The sequence below is a fragment of the Gorilla gorilla genome, chromosome 5 (assembly GCF_029281585.2).
Source record: "Gorilla gorilla gorilla isolate KB3781 chromosome 5, NHGRI_mGorGor1-v2.1_pri, whole genome shotgun sequence".
Lineage (NCBI taxonomy): Eukaryota > Metazoa > Chordata > Mammalia > Primates > Hominidae > Gorilla > Gorilla gorilla.
Genome location: NC_073229.2, coordinates 44984203 through 45003745, shown reverse-complemented (window position 1 = coordinate 45003745; position 19543 = coordinate 44984203). Strand labels below are relative to the sequence as shown.

Here is a 19543-nt window from a genome sequence, read left to right as displayed (position 1 = left end):
ATCCAGTTTTCCCAGCACCATTTGTTGAAAATACTGTCCATTTCCCATTGAATGGTCTTGGCACTTGTTGAAAATCAATCAATCAACCGTATATGTGAGGTTTATTCCTGGGCTCTCTTTTCTATTTTATTGGTCTATATACCTATTCTTATTCCAGCACCACACTCTTTAGGTTACTGTAGGCTTGTGTAAAGTTTTGAAATTATGAAGTATGTGTCTTTAAACTTTATTCTTTTCTCCAAGGTTTTCATTGGTTATTCAGGGTAATTTGATTTTCCATATGAATTTTAGGATGGGATTTTCTATTTCTGCAAACAAAGGTTGAAATTTTTATAAGGAATACATTGAATCTGTATATCAAATTGTATTATCATCTTATCAATAGTTAGTCTTCCAACCCATGAACATGGGATGTCTTTCCAATTATTTAGGTCTTCTTTAATTTCTTTAAGCAATGTCTTGCAGTATTCAGCATACAGGTCTTTCACTTCCTTGGTTAAATTTATTCCTAGGTATTTTTATGCTATTTCTAATATGTATATATTCATTGCCATAAATTCCCCCTAAGCACTGCTTTCACAGCATTCTATAAATTTTGATAAGTTGTGTTTTCATTTTCATGTAGTTCGAAGTATCTTTTAATTGCTCTTGGCATTTCTTCTTTGACCCATGTATTATTTAGAAGTGTATTGCTTAATCTCCAGGTATTTGGGAGATTTTCCAATGATCTTTCTGTTATTGATTTCTAGTTAACTCTATTGTCATCTGAGATAAGTCATTGTATGATTTCTATTCTTTTAAATTTGTTAAGTTATGTTTTACAGCCCAGAACATGGTCTATATTGATTAATGTTCCATGTGAGTTTGAGAAGAAAGAGTATTCTGCTGTTCTTGGATGAAGTCTACAGATGGCCACTATATCTAGTTGATTGATGATGTTGTTGATTTCAACTATATCCTTACTGATTTTCTGCTTCCTGGATATGTCCATTTCTGATAAAGAATTTTTGAGATTTCTGTGATAATAGATGCATCTCTTCCTTCTTGAAGTTCTATCAGTTTTTGCCTCATGTATTTTGAAAGTCTGTTTTTAGGTGCATACATATTAAGGATTATGTCTTCTTAGAGAACCCTTTTCTCATTACATAATTCCCTTTTTTATCCCTGATAGCTCTCCTTGCTTTGAAGTCTGCTCTGTCTGAAATTAATATAGCTACTTCTGCTTTCTTTTGATTAGTGTTAGTATGGTATAACTTTATTGATTTACTTTTAATCTATATGTGTCTTTATCTTTAAAGTGAGTTTCTTGTAGACAACATATATTATTTCTTCACAATCTCTGCCTTAAAATGGTGCATTTAGACCACTGATGTTGAAAGTATTATTGATATAGTTGGATTAATATCTACTACGCTTGTTAACTGTTTTCTATTTGTTGCCTTTGTTCTTGTTCTTATTTTTGTCTACCACTTTTTTCTGACTTTTTTTGTTTTAATTGAACCCTTTATATGATTTTATTTTTCTTTTTTATTAGCATATTAGTTATACTTCTTTTTTCTAAGTGGTTAATCTAGAGTTTGCAATATATATTTACAACTAATCTGAGTCCACTCTCAAATAACACTATAAAGCTTCATGGGTAGTATGGCAAGTGCCTTATAATAAAAAAAATTCTTTTTTTTTTTTTTGAGATGGAGTCTCGCTCTTGTTGCCCAGGTTGAAGTGCAGTGGCGCGATCTTGGCTCACTGCAACCTCCACCTCCCGTGTTCAGGCTTCTCCTACCTCAGCCTCCTAAGTAGCTGGGATTACAGGTATCCGCCAACATGCCCGGCTAATTTTTGTACTTTTAGTAGAGACGGGGTTTCGCCATGTTGGCCAGGCTGGTCTCGAACTCCTGACCTCAGGTGGTCTGCCTGCCTCGGCCTCCCAAAGTGCTGGGATTACAGGCATGAGCCACAGCACCTGGCCAATAACAAAATAATTCTAATTTTTTCTTTCTGTTCCTTGGTTCATTGCTGTCACTCATTTTGCACATACAGAAGAATACATAACAGTGTGTGTATATGTAATTGAATATATATATCATTGAGTAAATACATTATTGTTATAATTTTGAGCAAACTTTTAGGTCAATTAAAAATTGGCTATAGTACATCAACTAACAATAAGAAAAATGCTTTTATTTTACCTTTACTTATTCATTCTCTCTCTCTCTCTTTTTTTTTTTTTTTTTTTTGAGATAGAGTCTCGCTCTGTCGCCCAGGCTGGAGTGCAGTGGTGTGATCTTGGCTCACTGCAACCTTCACTTCCCAGGTTCAAGCAATTCTTGTGCCTCTGCCTCCTGAGTAGCTGGGATTACAGGCATGCACCACCAAACCAGGCTAATTTTTGTATTTTTAGTAGAGACAGGGTTTCACCATGTTGGCCAGGCTGGTCTCGAACTCCTGGCCTCAAGTGATCTGCCCACCTCAGCCTCCCAAAGTGCTGGGATTACAGGCTTGAGCCACCACACCCAGCCCATGTTCTTTATGTATATATATTTCCGAGTTTTAACTTCTGTTATTGTCCTTCTCCCTAAAGAAGTTATATTAACATTTCATGCAAGACAAGTCTACTGGCAACAAATTCCTTAAACTTTTGTTTCTCTGAGAAAGTCTTTATTTTTCCTCAACTTTTGAAGGATGATTTTTCCAGAGTATAGAATTCTAATAGGTGGTTTTTAATCTCTAAACATTTAAATATTTCACTCCACTCTCTTCTTCTTTGCATGGTTTTTGAGAAGTCAGATGTAAATCTTATCTTTACTCCTCTATATATAAGCTGTTATTCCCCCACTATGACTTCTTCCAGGATTTTTCTTTAATTTTGATTTTCTGTAGCTTAAAAATGTTATCCCTAGGTGTTCTGGACTAAATGTTTGTGTCTCCCCAAAATTTATAAGTTGAAACCCTACCCCTCAATGTGATATTATTAGGAGATGAGGCCTTTAGGAAGTAACTAGGATTAGATGAGGCCATGTGGGTGGGGCCCTCATTAATAGGATTAGTGCCCTTATAAGAGTCATGAGAGAGCTTATTTCCTTTCTCTGCTCTCCACTATGTGAAGATACAGGAGTTTGGCAGTCTGCAACCCAGAAGAGGGCCCTCACCCAAATCCAAATATGTTGTCACCCTGATCTCAGACTTTCAGAACCCAGAGGTGTAAGAAATAAATTTCTTTTGTTAATAAGGCAACTTGTCTATGAGAATTTGTTATAGTGACTCAAATTGACCAAGCCACTAGGTGTAGTTTTTTGGGCATTTATTTTGCTCAGTGTTCTCTAAGCCACTTTGATCTGTGGTTTGATATCTGACATTAATTTGGGAGAATTCTCAGTCATTACTGTTTCAAATATTTTTACTCTTTCTTTATTCCTTCCTTCCCCACCCCCTGTCTTTGTCTCTCTCGGTGTCTTTCTTCTTTTTTTGGTATTCCTATTATACATATGTTATACTTTTTGTAGTTGTCCCAGTCCTTAAATATTCTCTTTTTTCAGAATTTGTTCTCTTTGCTTTTCAATTTTGTGTTTTGGTTTTTTTTTTTTTGAGACAGGGTCTGGCTCTGTTGCCCAGGCTGGAATACAGTGGCACAGTCTCGGCTCGGTGCAACCTCTGCTTCCTGTGTTCAAGCGCTTCTCCTGCCTCAGCCTCCTGAGTAGCTGGGACTACAGGCATGCACCACCATGCCCAGCTAATTTTTGTATTTTTGGTAGAGATGGGGTTTTACCATGTTGGCCAGGCTGGTCTTGACCTCCTGACCCCAAGTGATCTGCCCACCTTGGCCTCCCAAAGTGCTGGGATTACAAGTGTGAGCCACCGTGCTCAGCCTGCTTTTCAATTTTGATGCTTTCTATTGGGATAAACAACAAGATCAGAGATTCTTTTTTCTGCCATGTCTAGTCTACCAATAAGGCCATCAAAATCATTTTCATTTCTGTTACAGTGCTTTTGATCTCTAGCATTTCTTTCTGGTTCTTATAATTTATATTTCTGTGCTTACATTACCTATCTATTCTTGTATGGTGTCTACTTTACCCATCAGAAACTTTAGCATCTTAATCATCTTAATCATCGTTGTTTCAAATTTCTGGTATGAGAATTCTAACATCCCTACCATATGTGAGTCTGGTTCTGATGCTTGTTCTTCCTCTTCAAACTGTCTGTGTGTATTTGTATTTGTTTTGTTTTATTTTTTGCCTTTTTCGTATTTTCTTGATATCTGGAAATGCTGTGCTGAGTAAAAGAACTGCTGTAAATAGACCACTTTTTAAAAACTTCTGTATTTATTTATTTATTTATTTATTTATTTATTTATTTATTTATTTTTTGAGACGGAGTTTCCCTCTTGTTGCCCAGGCTGGAGTGCAATGGCGCTGTCTCAGCTCACTGCAACCTCCGCCTCCCGGGTTCAAGCGATTCTCCTGTCTCAGCCTCCTATAGTGATAAATCAGCCTCCTAAGCAGCTGGGATTACTGGCGCCCATCACTACACCCGGCTAATTTTTGGTATTTTTAGCAGAGACGGGGTTTCACCATGTTGGCCAGGTTCCTCTCGAACTCCTGATCTCAGGTGATCTGCTTGCCTTGGCCTCCCAAAGTCTGGGATTACAGGCGTGAGCCAACGCAGCTGGCCTTTTTTTTTTTTTTTTTTTTGAGATGGAGTCTTGCTCTGTCGCCCGGGCTGGAGTGCAGCAGCCCCGATCTCGGCTCGCTGCAACCTCCGCCTTCCAGGTTCAAGCAATTCTCCTGCCTCAGCCTCCCGAGTAGCTAGGATTACAGGCACATGCCACCACAGCCCGGCTCATTTTTGTATTTTTAGTAGAGACAAGGTTTCACCATGTTGGCCAGGCTGGTCTCAAACTTCTGACCTCAGGTAATCTGCCTGTCTTGGCCTCCTAAAGTGATGGGACTACAGGTGTGAGCCACCATGCCCTGCCTAAAACTTTTTTTGAGACAGAGTTTTGCTCTGTCACTCAGGCTGCAGTGCAGTGGCACTGTCATGGCTCACTGCAGCCTCCTCCTCCTGGGTCAAGCAATCCTCCCACCTCAGCCTCCTAAGTAGCTAGTGAGAGGTGACAGCGTGCTGGCAGTCCTCACAGCCTTTGCTCACTCTCGGCGCCTCCCCTGCCTGGGCTCCCACTTTGGCGGCACTTGAGGAGCCCTTCAGCCCGCCGCTGCACTGTGGGAGCCCCTTTCTGGGCTGGCCAAGGCCGGAGCCGGCTCCCTCAGCTTGTGAGGAGGTGTGGAGGGAGAAGCGCGAGCGGGAACCGGGGCTGCGCGTGGTACTTGGGGGCCAGCTGGAGTTCTGGTTGGGCGTGGGCTTGGTGGGCCCCGCACTGGGAGCACCTGCCGGCCCCGGGAAATGAGGGGCTTAGCACCCGGGCCAGCGGCTGCGGAAGGTGTACTGGGTCCCCCAGCAGTGCTAGCCCACCGGCGCTGCGCTCGATTTCTCGCCGGGCCTTAGCTGCCTTCCCGCGGCGCAGGCCTCGGGACCTGCAGCCCACCATGCCTGAGCCTCCCACCCCCTCCGTGGGCTCCTGTGCGGCCCACCCCTCCCCAGTGAGCACCGCCCCCTGCTCCACGGCGCCCAGTCCCATCGACCACCCAAGGGCTGAGGAGTGTGGGCGCACTGCGCGGGACTGGCAGGCAGCTCCACCTGCAGCCCTGGTGCGGGATCCACTGGATGAAGCCAGCTGGGCCCCTGAGTCTGGTGGGGACGTGGAGAACCTTTATGTCTAGCTCAGGGATTGTAAATACACCAATCGGCACTCTGTATCTAACTCAAGGTTTGTAAACATACCAATCAGCACCCTGTGTCTAGCTCAGGGTTTGTGAATGCACCAATCGACACTCTGTATCTAGCTACTCAGGTGGGGCCTTGGAGAACCTTTGTGTCAACCCTCTGTATCTAGCTAATCTGGTGGGGACGTGGAGAACCTTTGTGTCTAGCTCAGGGATTGCAAACGCACCAAAAAGCGCCCTGTCAAAACAGACCACTTGGCTCTACCAATCAGCAGGATGTGGGTGGGGCCAGATAACAGAATAAAAGCAGGCTGCCCGAGCCAGCAGTGGCAACCCCTTCCACACTGTAGAAGTTTGTTGTTTCACTGTTTGCATTAAATCTTGTTGTTGCTCACTCTTTGGGTCCATACTGTCTTTGTGAGCTACAAAACTCACCGGGAAGGTCTGCAGCTTCACTCTTGAAGCCAGCGAGACCACGAACCCACCGGGAGAAACGAACAACTCTAGACGTGCTGCCTTAAGAGCTGTAATACTCACCGCGAAGGTCTGCAGCTTCACTCCTGAGCCGCCAGGCTATGCACCCACTAGAACGAGGAAACTCCCAATTTATTGGAACATCAGAAGGAACAAACTCCGGACACGCGGCCTGTAATACTCACCGCGAGTGTCCGCGGCTTCGTTTTTGAAGTCAGTGAGACCAAGAACCCACCAATTCCAGACACACTAGGACTATAGGCACATATCACTCTACCTGACTAATTTTTCTGCATGGACGAGATCTTACTATGTTGCCCAGACTGGTCTTTAACTCCTGGGCTCAAGCAACCATCCCCATGCCTTTAGAAATGTGGTATCAAGGCCGGGCGCGGTGGCTCACACCTGTAATCCCAGCACTTTGGGAGGCCGAGGTGGGCGGATCACGAGGTCAGGAGATCGAGACCACGGTGAAACCCCATCTCTACTAAAAATACAAAAAATTAGCCGGGTGCAGTGGCGGGCGCCTGTAGTCCCAGCTACTCGGGAGGCTGAGGCAGGAGAATGGCGTGAACCCGGGAGGCGGAGCTTGCAGTGAGCCGAGATTGCACCACTGCACTCCAGCCTGGGCGACAGAGCGAGACTCCGTCTCAAAAAAAAAAAAAAAAAAAAAAGAAATGTGGTATCAAGGTATAGGGGAAGGGGAAGCATTCTATAGTTCTCTGAGTAGGTCTCGGTCTTTTGGTCAAGACTATGTCTCTGGATTGGGAACTTCACACCTTTCTCAGTTTCCCCTACCCCCTTTGGTGGGACAGGATGACTAGAGTGGGTTAGAGTTGGGTATTTCCTTTCTTCCATGTGGGAGGCTAGAGATGACTGAAGTTGGGTATTTCCATTTCCTAAGGTCTGTTAGGCCCTGATAAAAGCCCAGCAGGTTAGGCTCTGGTTAAATAGATTGTTTTTGAGGGCTGACCTTGTTGAGAAGTACAGAATGCTGTGGCATATTTCAAAATGGTTCCTTTTCTCATTCCCTCTGCTAGAAGCATGAGAGGAATTTTCTCTGATACTCATTTTGCTGAATTCCTGGAGGTAAAACTCACAAAAGTATGGGGGGGTCCCCTGGTGACTGGGTTCTCCTGGAGTTTTTAATCGTAGTTATTCACATTAAGTGAGATCATGTCATTTTAAGAGACTGACTGGGCTTTAGATTAAAAGGTAAGATAAGGATAAATCAGTTTCCTTGAGATACCTACAACATAGGAGGAAGAGAAATGACCTAAATATGGTAGAACTGGAAAACTTGATTTATTCTGCTTTCCCATCACAAAAAATACTGTGCTCTTCCCTTTATATTTATTTTTGTTTAGTTTTAGGTGACTGTTAATCAGTGTAAGTTCAAGTCTAACAAAGTATACTCCAAATTATATGGCACTGCAACAAGTGTAACACCACCAAACAGACATAGCAATAATATACTAAAATTATTTCTCTCTACTTTAGGTGACAATAAATGGAAAATACAAATAAAATTTACAGTGACAATAAATGGAAAATACAAATAAAATTTCATTTCATCTATTGTTGGGTTAATGACCTTGTAGTTTTAGCACAGCTGTAACAACTGGCATGTGAAGCAGTTTGAGTATGTAAAGGTCAGTAATGCTGGTTTTCATTTGCAAAATCAGTTGTTACAAATACCAAGAGCAAGGGTTCAAATAAACCACAACATAAATTTTCATTGTAGAATCTATGATTCATATGAATATAGAGAGAGGAATATACACTTTTTTTTTTTAGAGACAAGAGTTGTGCTCTTGTCACCCAGGCTAGAGTGCAGTGGCACAGTTATAGTTCACTGCAGCTTCAAACCCATAGGCTAAAGAGATCCTTCCAAATAGCTGGGACCATAGGCACATGCCACCATGCACAGCTTCAAATACATTTTTAATAAAAATGTTCTTATTTGATATACTTAATGGGAAATCACTAAAATGTTATATACAGGAATATTGACTGTCAGGCCTCTGAGCCCAAGCTAAGCCATCGCATCCCCTGTGACCTATACGTATACATGCAGATGGCCTGAAGTAACTGAAGAATCACAAAAGAAGTGATATTTAAATGGCCTGTTCCTGCCTTAACTGACGGCATTCCACCACAAAAGAAGTGAAAATAGCCGGTCCTTGCCTTAACTGATGACATTACCTTGTGAAATTCCTTCTCCTGGCTCATCCTGGCTCAAAAATCTCCCCCACTGAGCACCTTGTGACCCCCACCCCTGCTCGCCAGAGAACAATCCCCCTTTGACTGTAATTTTCCTTTACCTACCCAAATCTTATAAAACGGCCCCACCCCTATCTCCCTTCACTGACTCTCTTTTTGGACTCAGCCCGCCTGCACCCAGGTGATTTAAAAAGCTTTATTGCTCACACAAAGCCTCTTTAGTGGTCTCTTCACACTGACGTGAGTGAAATTGACTAAAAAGGGGTGCCAGGGAACTTTATGGGAAGAAACAAATGTTCTATATGATGACTCGGGGTGGTTTTTACTCAGGAACATGTATTCGTTAAAACCCACCTGTATACTTCAAAGTTATACATCAATTAAAATATTTGGAAACAAGTTATATAAATAGACCATTCAATATTATTTCTTCTTCAGATTACGCAATATTTTTCTTTAAAACATGTACACAGTCTTGTGAAGTTTGTAAATCTATAGGATCCAGATCCAAATTCAGTAGCATTTATTTTTCTCTATATATGTAAACACACACACAAATATACATATACACGTTACACACACATGTATGTGTATATATATTTTTCCATCTCTTGCTGCATCATTGAAGGTTGTGAACTTAAAGCAGGAACCACTGAATTTCTTCTTGGACTAAGATAGCTATTAAACACTGCGAACCCAGAAAATCTGAGACAGGTCTCAGTTAATTTAGAAAATTTTTTTCCAAAGTTGAGGATGTGCCAGTGGCACAGTCTCAGGAAGTCCTGACGACATGTACCCAAGGTGGTCAGGGCACAGCTAGGTTTTATTCATTTTAGGGAGACATGAGACATCAATGAATATATTTGAGAAGTACGTTGGTTCGGTCTGGAAAGGTAGGACAACTTGAAGCAAAGTCAGGAAGCCTTGAAGCTGGGAGGGAGCTTCCAGGTTACAGGTAAGTGTTACATAAACGTTACATTTTTTGAGTTTCTGATTAGCCTTTCCAAAGGAGGCAAATTAGATATGCATCTATCTCAGTGAGCAGAGGGGTGACTTTGAATAGAATGGGAAGCAGGTTTGCCCTAAGCAGTTTCCAGCTTGAGTTTTCCTTAGTGATATTGGGGGCCCAAGATATTTTCCTTTCACAGCACTAAATGGCTAAAGAGACTGACAACACCAAGTTGCATCAAATTGGCCTTGTGGTCGGAGTTCTGGTTAATTGTCTCCTCTGCTGTTTCCAGTGAGAAGCTACAGGAGGTTTCTGCTTTCTACTAGTCTTTCATTAATCTTGCCTAGTTTATTTGACAATGATTTTCTAATTTTTAATTTTCCAGATCGAATTGTTTATATTTTTCCAATCCTGCTTTAGTTGAATCCTCATGGCAATTTTTCGTTTTGGAGCACTGAGGTTCTAGGTACTTAATTCTCAGTTCCATCTGACTCAGTTGTTCACAATTCCCTTTAGATGCTCCTTGTGTCACTTGCCAGGTTGTGTTCTCACAACCATTACATTATTAACTCATTTAATCTTCATAACAATGGGTGGAAGGAGCCACTTAGGAATAATCTCAAGGCAGGAGGCACCCAAATACCTAGTTTTACAAACTTCACAAGAATGTGTACGTATTTTATTATTTATTTATTTATTTTGAGAGGGAGTCTTGCTTTGTCGCCCAGGCTGGAGTGCAGTGGCGCAATCTCGGCTCACTGCAACCTCCACCTCCTGGGTTCAAGCGATTCTCCTGCCTCAGCCGCCCGAGTAGCTTCAAGCGCTCGCCATTACACCTAGCTAATTTTTTTGTATTTTTAGTAGAGATGGGGTTTCACCATGTGAAAGGAGCCGGGCACATTCCTCAGCCCCAGGCTCAAAACAAACAAGCCCAGTACAAACACATCCCATCCTCCCATCTCACCACATATCGCCATATATCTCTCAAACTTCCTGAGCCCAGTACAAACACATCCCATCCTCCCATCTCACCACATATCACCATATATCTCTCAAACTTCCTGAGCCCAGTACAAACACCACCAGGAAAGTCTCCGATAAGGAGACAGCCGTTCAAAGTTTTACTGAAAAAGCGGGAACCAAAAGAATTTCTTTGTTCCCCTGTAACTCTCAGGCTATAAAAAGCAAACACTCGCATTGTTCAGGGCCCTCTTGTATGCTGTGGAATGGAGGGACCAGGTTCGAACTTGTAGTAAAGATCCTTGCTGCTTGGCTTTGACTCTGGACTCTGGTGGTCTTCTTTGGGGAACTAATGGTCTGGGCATAACATCTGGGGGCTCGTCCGGGATTCCCCAAGCCCACCAGACCCCTGGTCAACGGATCTGCTAGGATCGATCTACTGATAGGTGAGCTGGCTCGTCTCCGTTTGTCTGTCTGTGTCTGTTCTGAATCCGAATCTGTGACTCGCGAGGTCTGAAACTGGAGCTGGCACAGTCCTGGCGGACGCGCTATAGGACGGCCAGCGGAGACCGGTGGGAGACGTCCCCTGGGTCTCATCTGATCTATATTGCGGTCTGAGCTGCCCCGGCTTGGCGGGCAGCAGCTGTCTCTGATCTGAGCTGCCCCGGTTTGGCGGGCATTAGCTGTCTCTGATCTGAGCTGCCCCGGTTTGGCGGGCAGCAGCTGCCTCTGATCTGGGCTGCCTCAGCGCGACCGTGACCCAGGCAGCTAACTCTGACCCGGGCTTCCGGTGCGCGCTTGCGATCTGAACTGCCCCAGTTTGGCGGGCAGCGGCTGTCGCTGATCTGGGCTGCCACAGCACGACTACGATCTAGGCAGCTAACTCTGACCAAGGCTCTGACCAAGGCTGCCAAAGTGCACCTGCGATTAGATATCGTTAAGAAGTCAAATCAGATTTCCTTTACAGGGATTCAAACCCACATTCCTTTATAGGAAGAGACTACAAATTATTACAGGATGTGTAATACCCAGAGCACTCCCCTATCTCTCCTTACGAGTAATTTCAAAGAAGTTAGAGCAAGGGGCCATGATCTTGGTATAGAAATCAGGAAAGGAAAGCTAATTACTCTGTGTCGCTCCGAATGGCCTGCCTTTGATATGGGGTGGCCACCCGAAGGGACCTTCCGACTTGCTGTCATCACTAGAGTAAAGTCCAAGATTTTCCTACCTGGGTGTGCGGGCCACTTAGATCAAATCCCATATATCCTCATATGGCAGGACCTTGTTGAGAACCCACCTCCTTGGCTGTCCCCTTTCCAATTAGCCTCTGAACCCTGTAAGGCACTGGTTGCTCAACCACCAAAATCCAAGCAGCCAACTGCCCCCCCCCATCCTGTTCTACCTGACAGCGGGGACCCACTGTTCACAGAACCCCCTCCGTACCCCTCCGGGCCCCAGGCCCCAGCCCCCCTGGCTCAGCTGCGGGAGGGAGCAGGCGGACGGGAGGCGGCCGGCACACACGGGCCCGCTGAAAGGGAAAGTAACTTTGAAGGGCCGGCGGGGCGGATGCGAGGGCGCACTTCGCGGACTAGCCCCCCTCAGCCACCTGACTCCACGGTAGCTTTACCCCTTCGGGAAATAGGACCCCCAGATGACACAGGAATCCCCAGGCTCCAGTACTGGCCATTCTCCACCAGTGATCTGTATAACTGGAAGACTCAGAGTGCTCGGTTTTCAGACAACCCCAAAGATTTACTGGCTTTACTGGATAGTGTCATGTTCACCCACCAGCCCACTTGGGATGATTGTCAGCAGCTCCTCCGAATCTTGTTCACCACGGAGGAGTGAGAGAGAATACAGATAGAAGCTAGAAAGCTGGTCCCGGGGGACGACGGTCAACCGACTGCCAACCCCGACCTCATAAACGCAACCTTTCCTCTAACCAGGCCAGCGTGGGACTACAATACGGCAGAAGGTAGGGGACGGCTACACCTTTATTGCCAGACTCTAATGGCAGGTCTCCGGGCAGCTGCTTGCAAGCCCACTAATTTGGCTAAAGTATATTCTATTCTGCAGGGAAAGACAGAGAGCCCAGCTACCTACTTAGAAAGATTAATGGAAGCTTTTAGACAGTACACCCCCATAGATCCAGAGGCTCCAGGAAGTCAGGCAGCTGTTGTAATGTCTTTCGTAAATCAGGCAGCCCCAGATATTAAGAGAAAACTCCAGAAATTAGAAGACTTGGAGGGGAAGCGGATTCAGGACCTCCTTCAGATAGCTCAGTGGGTTTACAATAACAGAGATACTCCAGAGGAAAAGCAATTTAAGGCCACTGAAAAAATGACCAAGGTCCTGGCAGCAGTGGTACAGAAAAAGCATCTACAGCCAGAGTACACCCAACCTAGGCGGCCCCCCCGGCATGATAATCTGAGCAAAGACCAATGTGCCTATTGTAAGGAGGCTGGCCACTGGGTAAGAGACTGCCCCAAAAAGAAACCACGAGGACAGGGACCCGGACCCCCTAGGTCTACACCCGTACTAGTCACTCAAGATGAAGACTAGGGAAGACGGGGTTCAGACCCCCTCTCCGAACCTAGGGTAACTTTGCAAGTGGAGGTGTCCCCAGTCCAGTTCTTGGTCGATACGGGGGCAACAGCCATTTAATTGGACAGACGAAGCCGAGTTGGCCTTCCAACAGATTAAAACCGCCCTACTCTCCGCGCCTGCACTAGGACTACCTGATGTTACCAAGCCCTTCCACTTATACGTGGATGAGAATAAGGGTGTCGCCAAGGCGGTAATAACTCAGAACTTAGGCCCCTGGCAGAGGCCAGTTGCCTACCTGTCAAAGAAGTTAGACCCAGTAGCTGCCGGATGGCCCCCTTGTCTCTGAATGATTGCGGCCACGGCTCTGACGGTGCAAGATGCTGATAAACTTGTCATGGGGCAAGAATTGCAGGTCGTTACTCCACATGCCATCGAAGGTGTACTCAAACAGCCACCTAATTGATGGATGAGTAACGCCCGGCTCACCCACTACCAAGGACTACTACTAAATCCTCTCAGGATAATTTTCCTGCCCCCAACGACCTTAAACCCTGCCTCGCTGCTGCCCAACCCGGACCTGGATGCCCCACTCCATGACTGCACCAAGATACTAGCTCAGGTGCACGGAGTTCGAGAAGACCTGCAGGACCGCCCACTTCCTGATGCCGACCTCGTCTGGTTCACTGATGGGAGCAGCTTCATGCATCAAGGCCAGAGGTACGCTGGAGCGGCAGTAACTTCAGAGACTGAGGTAATCTGGGCGGAACCCCTGCCCCCGGGGACATCGGCCCAGAAGGCCGAACTGATAGCGCTCACCCAAGCTCTTACCTTAGGGGCGGGGAAAAAGCTGACAGTATATACAGACAGCCGATATGCTTTTGCAACGGCGCATATACATGGGGCCATTTACAGGGAGCGAGGGTTACTGACGGCTGAAGGAAAAGAGATAAAAAACAAGCAAGAGATCCTAGCCCTGCTAACAGCCCTATGGAGGCCAGAAAAGTTAGCCATTGTACATTGCCCAGGGCATCAGAAACTAACTACTCCAACTGCTCAAGGCAACTTTCTGGCAGACCAAACTGCAAGGAATGTGGCAAAGGCTCCCAGCCAACTCCTTGCACTCCAGCTCCCTGACCCGGGCCCCCGGGACTTGCCATATTTCCCTGAATATTCAGAACAAGATCTCCAGTGGATTGACAAACTTCCCCTGAAACAAATCCAGAATGGGTGGTGGACTGATACTAATGACCAAACCATCCTACCAGAAAAATTAGGACAACAGGTGTTAGAACACATCCACCGAACCACCCACCTGGGGGCCCGGCGGATGATAGACCTGATCAGACGCTCCAAGCTCAAAATCAGACATATAGCTGAGACGGCCAGCAGTATTGTGACAAGTTGCAAACTCTGCCAGCTTAACAACGCATACCCCCAATCTCAAGCTGCAGCAGGAACAAGGCTCAGGGGAACCAGGCCCGGTATCTACTGGGAAGTAGATTTTACCAAAATAAAGCCAGGAAAGTACGGGTACCGGTACTTACTTGTCTTTGTAGATACTTTTTCAGGGTGGACTGAAGCATTCCCAACCAAAAGAGAAACTGCTCAGGTCGTAGCAAAGAAAATTCTGGAAGATATCCTTCCCAGGTATGGCTTCCCCATCCAGATAGGGTCAGATAATGGGCCCGCTTTCGTCGCTAAGGTAAGTCAGGACTTGGCTTCCATCCTTGGGGCAAATTGGAAACTACATTGCGCTTACAGGCCCCAGAGTTCAGGACAGGTAGAAAGGATGAATCGGACCTTAAAAGAGACCTTAACTAAATTGACTATAGAGACTGGCGCTAATTGGGTAGTCCTTCTCCCCTATGCTCTGTTCCAGGCCCGTAATACCCCTTACAAACTGGGCCTTACCCCTTACGAAATCATGTATGGCAGACCTCCACCCCTGGTTCCTAGCTTAAAAGATGACCTGCTTAAGTCTGAAACAGAAAATGTCTCTGAATTCTTATTTTCCTTACAAGCCTTACAGAAAATTCACCAAGAAATCTGGCCCAAGCTGAAAGAGCTATATGAGACCAGTCCCCCACCGACACCCCATCCGTACCAGCCGGGAGACTGGGTCCTGGTTAAGCGACACTGACAAGAGACCCTAGAGCCCAGGTGGAAAGGACCACTCCAAGTACTCCTGACCACACCCACCGCCCTGAAGGTAGAAGGCATTGCGTCGTGGATCCACTACACCCACGTCAAGCCAGTGGACCCAACCTCCGACCTTCTGGGGCCAGTCACGGCGGCGGCTAAAGCACCGGACACGTGGACTGTGGACAGAGCTAAGAACAACCCCTTAAAACTCACCCTGCGCCGGCAGCATAGCTCACTGCAAACATGCAGTTAGGTAGTCTAACTCTAACATTAGTCGCCCTAGTGGCCGCTGGGGAAAACATAAAGCCAGCTCCTAATCCCTTTGTCTGGAGATTCTGGCTTTATGAAAACCAAACCCACCCTGGGCAACCTCATAAGCCCGGGAAATTAGTGGCCAGTGCAGATTGCCCCTCCTCAGGGTGCAATAGCCCAATTTTACTAAATTTTACCGATTTCCCAGTAGCCAAACCAGTGGCACCAATAATATGCTTCGAGTATGATCAGACTGAATACAATTGTAAGCACTATTGGTGGCACCAAAGTGCCGGCTGCCCTTATAACTATTGTAACATCCATAAATACCAATGGTGGGGTGGAAAAGAACAGATAGATCCCAGATGGCCCTTCCATCGCAGATGAGATAGAGACCTTTCATATACATGGATAGTTAGAGACCCCTGGAACTCCCGCTGGACCACGCCTCAACACGGGGCTGTATACTACTCCTCTGCCTCCACATGGCCTAGCAGTCACCTCTATCTGTGGCGGGGTCTAGTGCAGGTACGGCCCCTGGTCCATGGAAATATCCAGCGACAAGAAAACCGCCTGACACAAGACTTACGTCCTTTTTCCTGGTTAAAATTATTGCAAGAAGGATTAGAAATTGCCAACCTTACAGGACTTCACAGCCTGTCTGGCTGCTTTCTGTGTGCCACTCTAGGGCGTCCACCGCTAACCGCTGTCCCCCTGCCATGGGGATCCTCCACCTCAGCCCAAGCTAACAACCACCGAAACCTCTCATATGCCCCTATCCCTAACGTGCCACTATACCTAAACCCCAGTCAAGAAAAGTTTCCCTACTGTTTCTCAGGAACTAATTCCAGCCTCTGCAACATCACTGCAACGCCCCCTAACATCACCTTAAGGGCTCCGTCAGGCATATTCTTCTGGTGTAATGGAACATTATCTAAAAACCTATCAAGCCCCTCTGTTACCAACCTACTGTGTCTTCCTGTCACCTTAGTTCCCCGGTTAACTCTGCTTACTGCCGGCGAGTTCCTAGGGTATACCGGTAACTGGACTAGTGCTGTTATTCACCCAGACCCTAGACCGAGACCTGCACGAGCCATATTTCTCCCCCTCATTGCAGGAATCTCCCTCACCGCATCCTTCATGGCGGCCGGACTGGCTGGGGGAGCCCTAGGTCACACCCTTATAGAAAGTAACAAGCTGTACCAACAATTTGCCGTTGCTATGGAGGAGTCAGCTGAGTCCCTTGCCTCCCTCCAGCGGCAGCTCACATCCCTAGCACAGGTAACCTTGCAGAACCGGAGGGCCTTAGACCTACTCACTGCTGAAAAAGGGGGAACGTGTATGTTTCTAAAGGAAGACTGTTGTTTCTACATAAATGAATCAGGGCTCGTTGAAGACCGGGTCCAACAGTTACGCAAGTTAAGCACAGAAGTAAGAACACGGCAGTTTGCTTCAGCTGCAGACCAATGGTGGAACTCATCTATGTTTTCTCTGTTAGCCCCCTTCCTTGGACCCCTGCTGAGTCTACTATTTCTGCTTACCGTAGGACCTTGTGTTGTTAACAGAATTTTGCGGTTCGTTAGAGAAAGGTTTGACACTGTACAACTCATGGTCCTCAGAGCCCAATACCAACCTGTAAACGCTGAAACAGAATCAGACTTATAAGACCCAAGATTGGCTCTAAAAAAACCTGAAAAGAAAAGGGGGGAATGAAAGGAGCCGGGCACATTCCTCAGCCCCGGGCTCAAAACAAACAAGCCCAGTACAAACACATCCCATCCTCCCATCTCACCACATATCGCCATATATCTCTCAAACTTCCTGAGCCCAGTACAAACACATCCCATCCTCCCATCTCACCACATATCACCATATATCTCTCAAACTTCCTGAGCCCAGTACAAACACCACCAGGAAAGTCTCCGATAAGGAGACAGCCGTTCAAAGTTTTACTGAAAAAGCGGGAACCAAAAGAATTTCTTTGTTCCCCTGTAACTCTCAGGCTATAAAAAGCAAACACTCGCATTGTTCAGGGCCCTCTTGTATGCTGTGGAATGGAGGGACCAGGTTCGAACTTGTAGTAAAGATCCTTGCTGCTTGGCTTTGACTCTGGACTCTGGTGGTCTTCTTTGGGGAACTAATGGTCTGGGCATAACACATGTTGGCCAGGCTGGTCTTGATAAGGTTATACCTTATCAATGGGTGGAAACTGATTTCGTTTCTATTTTAAGTATGAAGAGACTGGATCCCAGAGATGTTGTCATTTGTAATACAGAGTTGTATACAAGATCAGGCAGAGGAGTTAGAGAGCACATACATGCATACGTCCCAATCCAAAAAATACCACAGTGAGGTAGTATAAGGAAAAAGACTGAACTGGGAATAGAAAGGGATTCTAATCCTAGTTTTGCCATTTGCTACTTGTGAAACTTTAATAACATCTTGGGCCTGTTTCTACAGCAATTAAGAATATGTGCTCCTGTAGCCAAATCAAGTGAATGACCTTGGGTGAGTTACTTAACCTCTCTGTGACTATTTACTCATCTGTAATGTGTTAATAATAATTCATTAATAATTCATTCATTTCAAATAGCAAAATTCTTGACAATCTTATGATTTCAGCAAACAAGATTATCTTTTTTTAGTGAGAGTAGCAAGACAAAGGTGGGCATGTCATTGATAAGGAAACAATAAACATTTAAAGAGAGTGATTATTGAGGCAGGAAAATAGGGCCTGGAGTCAGGAAACATACAGCTGGTTCACACTTTAGGTATAGCAGGAAATATCTTCTCCATAGGGCTTACACCATAAATGACTTTGTAACTTTACTTCATCCTCTCCGTTTACATGGGGCGAACCGAAGTAACCAATTGAATCCTCTAGGGGGTATTTAAACTCCCAAAAATTCTGTAACGGTGTCTTTGAGTTCCTATGCTCGGCCCCCTCCCACACTGTGGAGTGTACTTTCACTTTCAATAAATCCCTTTGTCCCTTCCTTGCTTTGTGTGATTTGTTCAATTCTTTGTTCAAGACACCGAGAACCTGGACTCCCTCCACCTTTAACAATTATGACGCTTTATAGCTGCTACAGTATGATTTTGGTAGAAATATTGCTTGATGTTAACTTTGCAGCAGCCTGTCAGTGTCATTGAGTCTGGTTAATAGCAGGGCTGATTTTTGCCTTCTCAAATGCGATAAAACATGTAAAGTACTTAGAAGAGAGCCTGACATACGGTGTGTGCTTAATTGGCTATTTTTATTGTAGAATAAAGGTGTCTGATTTTTCTGGGACCCTGTGATTTTTAATTAGTGGTTTAATGTTTGTGTGTTACAAAAGAGATAATGAGAACCTGTTTCTGTCCTTTGCTTACTAGAGATCTGTCAATGATGTAATGCAGAGGAACTTTACTGCATACAAATTATTCACGTTATACCCTAGTCACAGTGGAAGTGTCCATAGATCAGACTCTCCAGCCGCCATGCCTACACCTCCCAATTAGGATCTCAGGCCTGTGCTAGCCACGCCCCAAACCCTAAAATCTCTCCAGCCGCAGACAACCCTGGGAAATGTAGTCTGCGGACAAGAGCCAGCCGGCCCACAGCCAGAGCCATGCAAGCGCAGTTCTCTTCCGACAGGTAAACCCTTTGTCAGCGGGCTCCCCCGCCCGCTGAGTGTCAGTTGCACGTCTTACCTGATAGGTGGGTAGGCACTCGCCTGTGGAGGAGCCTGAAGCTTCTAGGGGTGCCTTGCTCTTTCAGGAGAAAGCGGCCAGAAGGAGCGGGTGGGGAGCCCTGGAGAGGTGGGAGTGGAGGCTCTCTTTTATACCTGCGTCTGTCGCTGATTCCAAAAGGCGTAGGGGAGCCCGGGACGCGCCCTCCAGGCCACTGGGCGGGCAGTGTATCCTGCGGGAACCCGAGCCAGCTCGGGGCTGTGTGGGGTTGAGGGTCGTGGAAGGCTTCTAGGCGCAGGAGCGGCGGCGACTGTGGCTACTGACATTAAGAAGGGTCCCCGGGAGTTTTGCGAGAAATTAGAGGGTGACGATGGCCAGAGGGCGCTGGTCATAAAATTCCGGGCTCAGCCCGGCCTCCAGAGGTCAGAAATAGGTGGTTATCTGAGAGGGAAGGACGAGGCGAACTCTCCGAGAGCCACAAACTGGAGAAGCCGCTCCCGCTGGCTGGGACCAGGGACTCTCCTGGAAGAGGCCTAGGGTCACT

General features: G+C 46.0%; 1 protein-coding gene across 1 annotated transcript in view; it reads right to left on the bottom strand.

The window, feature by feature from the left end:
* The window catches only part of ZNF391 (zinc finger protein 391), a 36797-nt gene extending 17254 nt beyond the window's left edge, over positions 1-19543 (bottom strand). Inside the window, exon 1 of the mRNA XM_019029349.4 lies at positions 19021-19543. The gene's annotated coding sequence lies outside the window, so the exon portion shown is untranslated. The remainder of the gene's footprint in view (positions 1-19020) is intronic.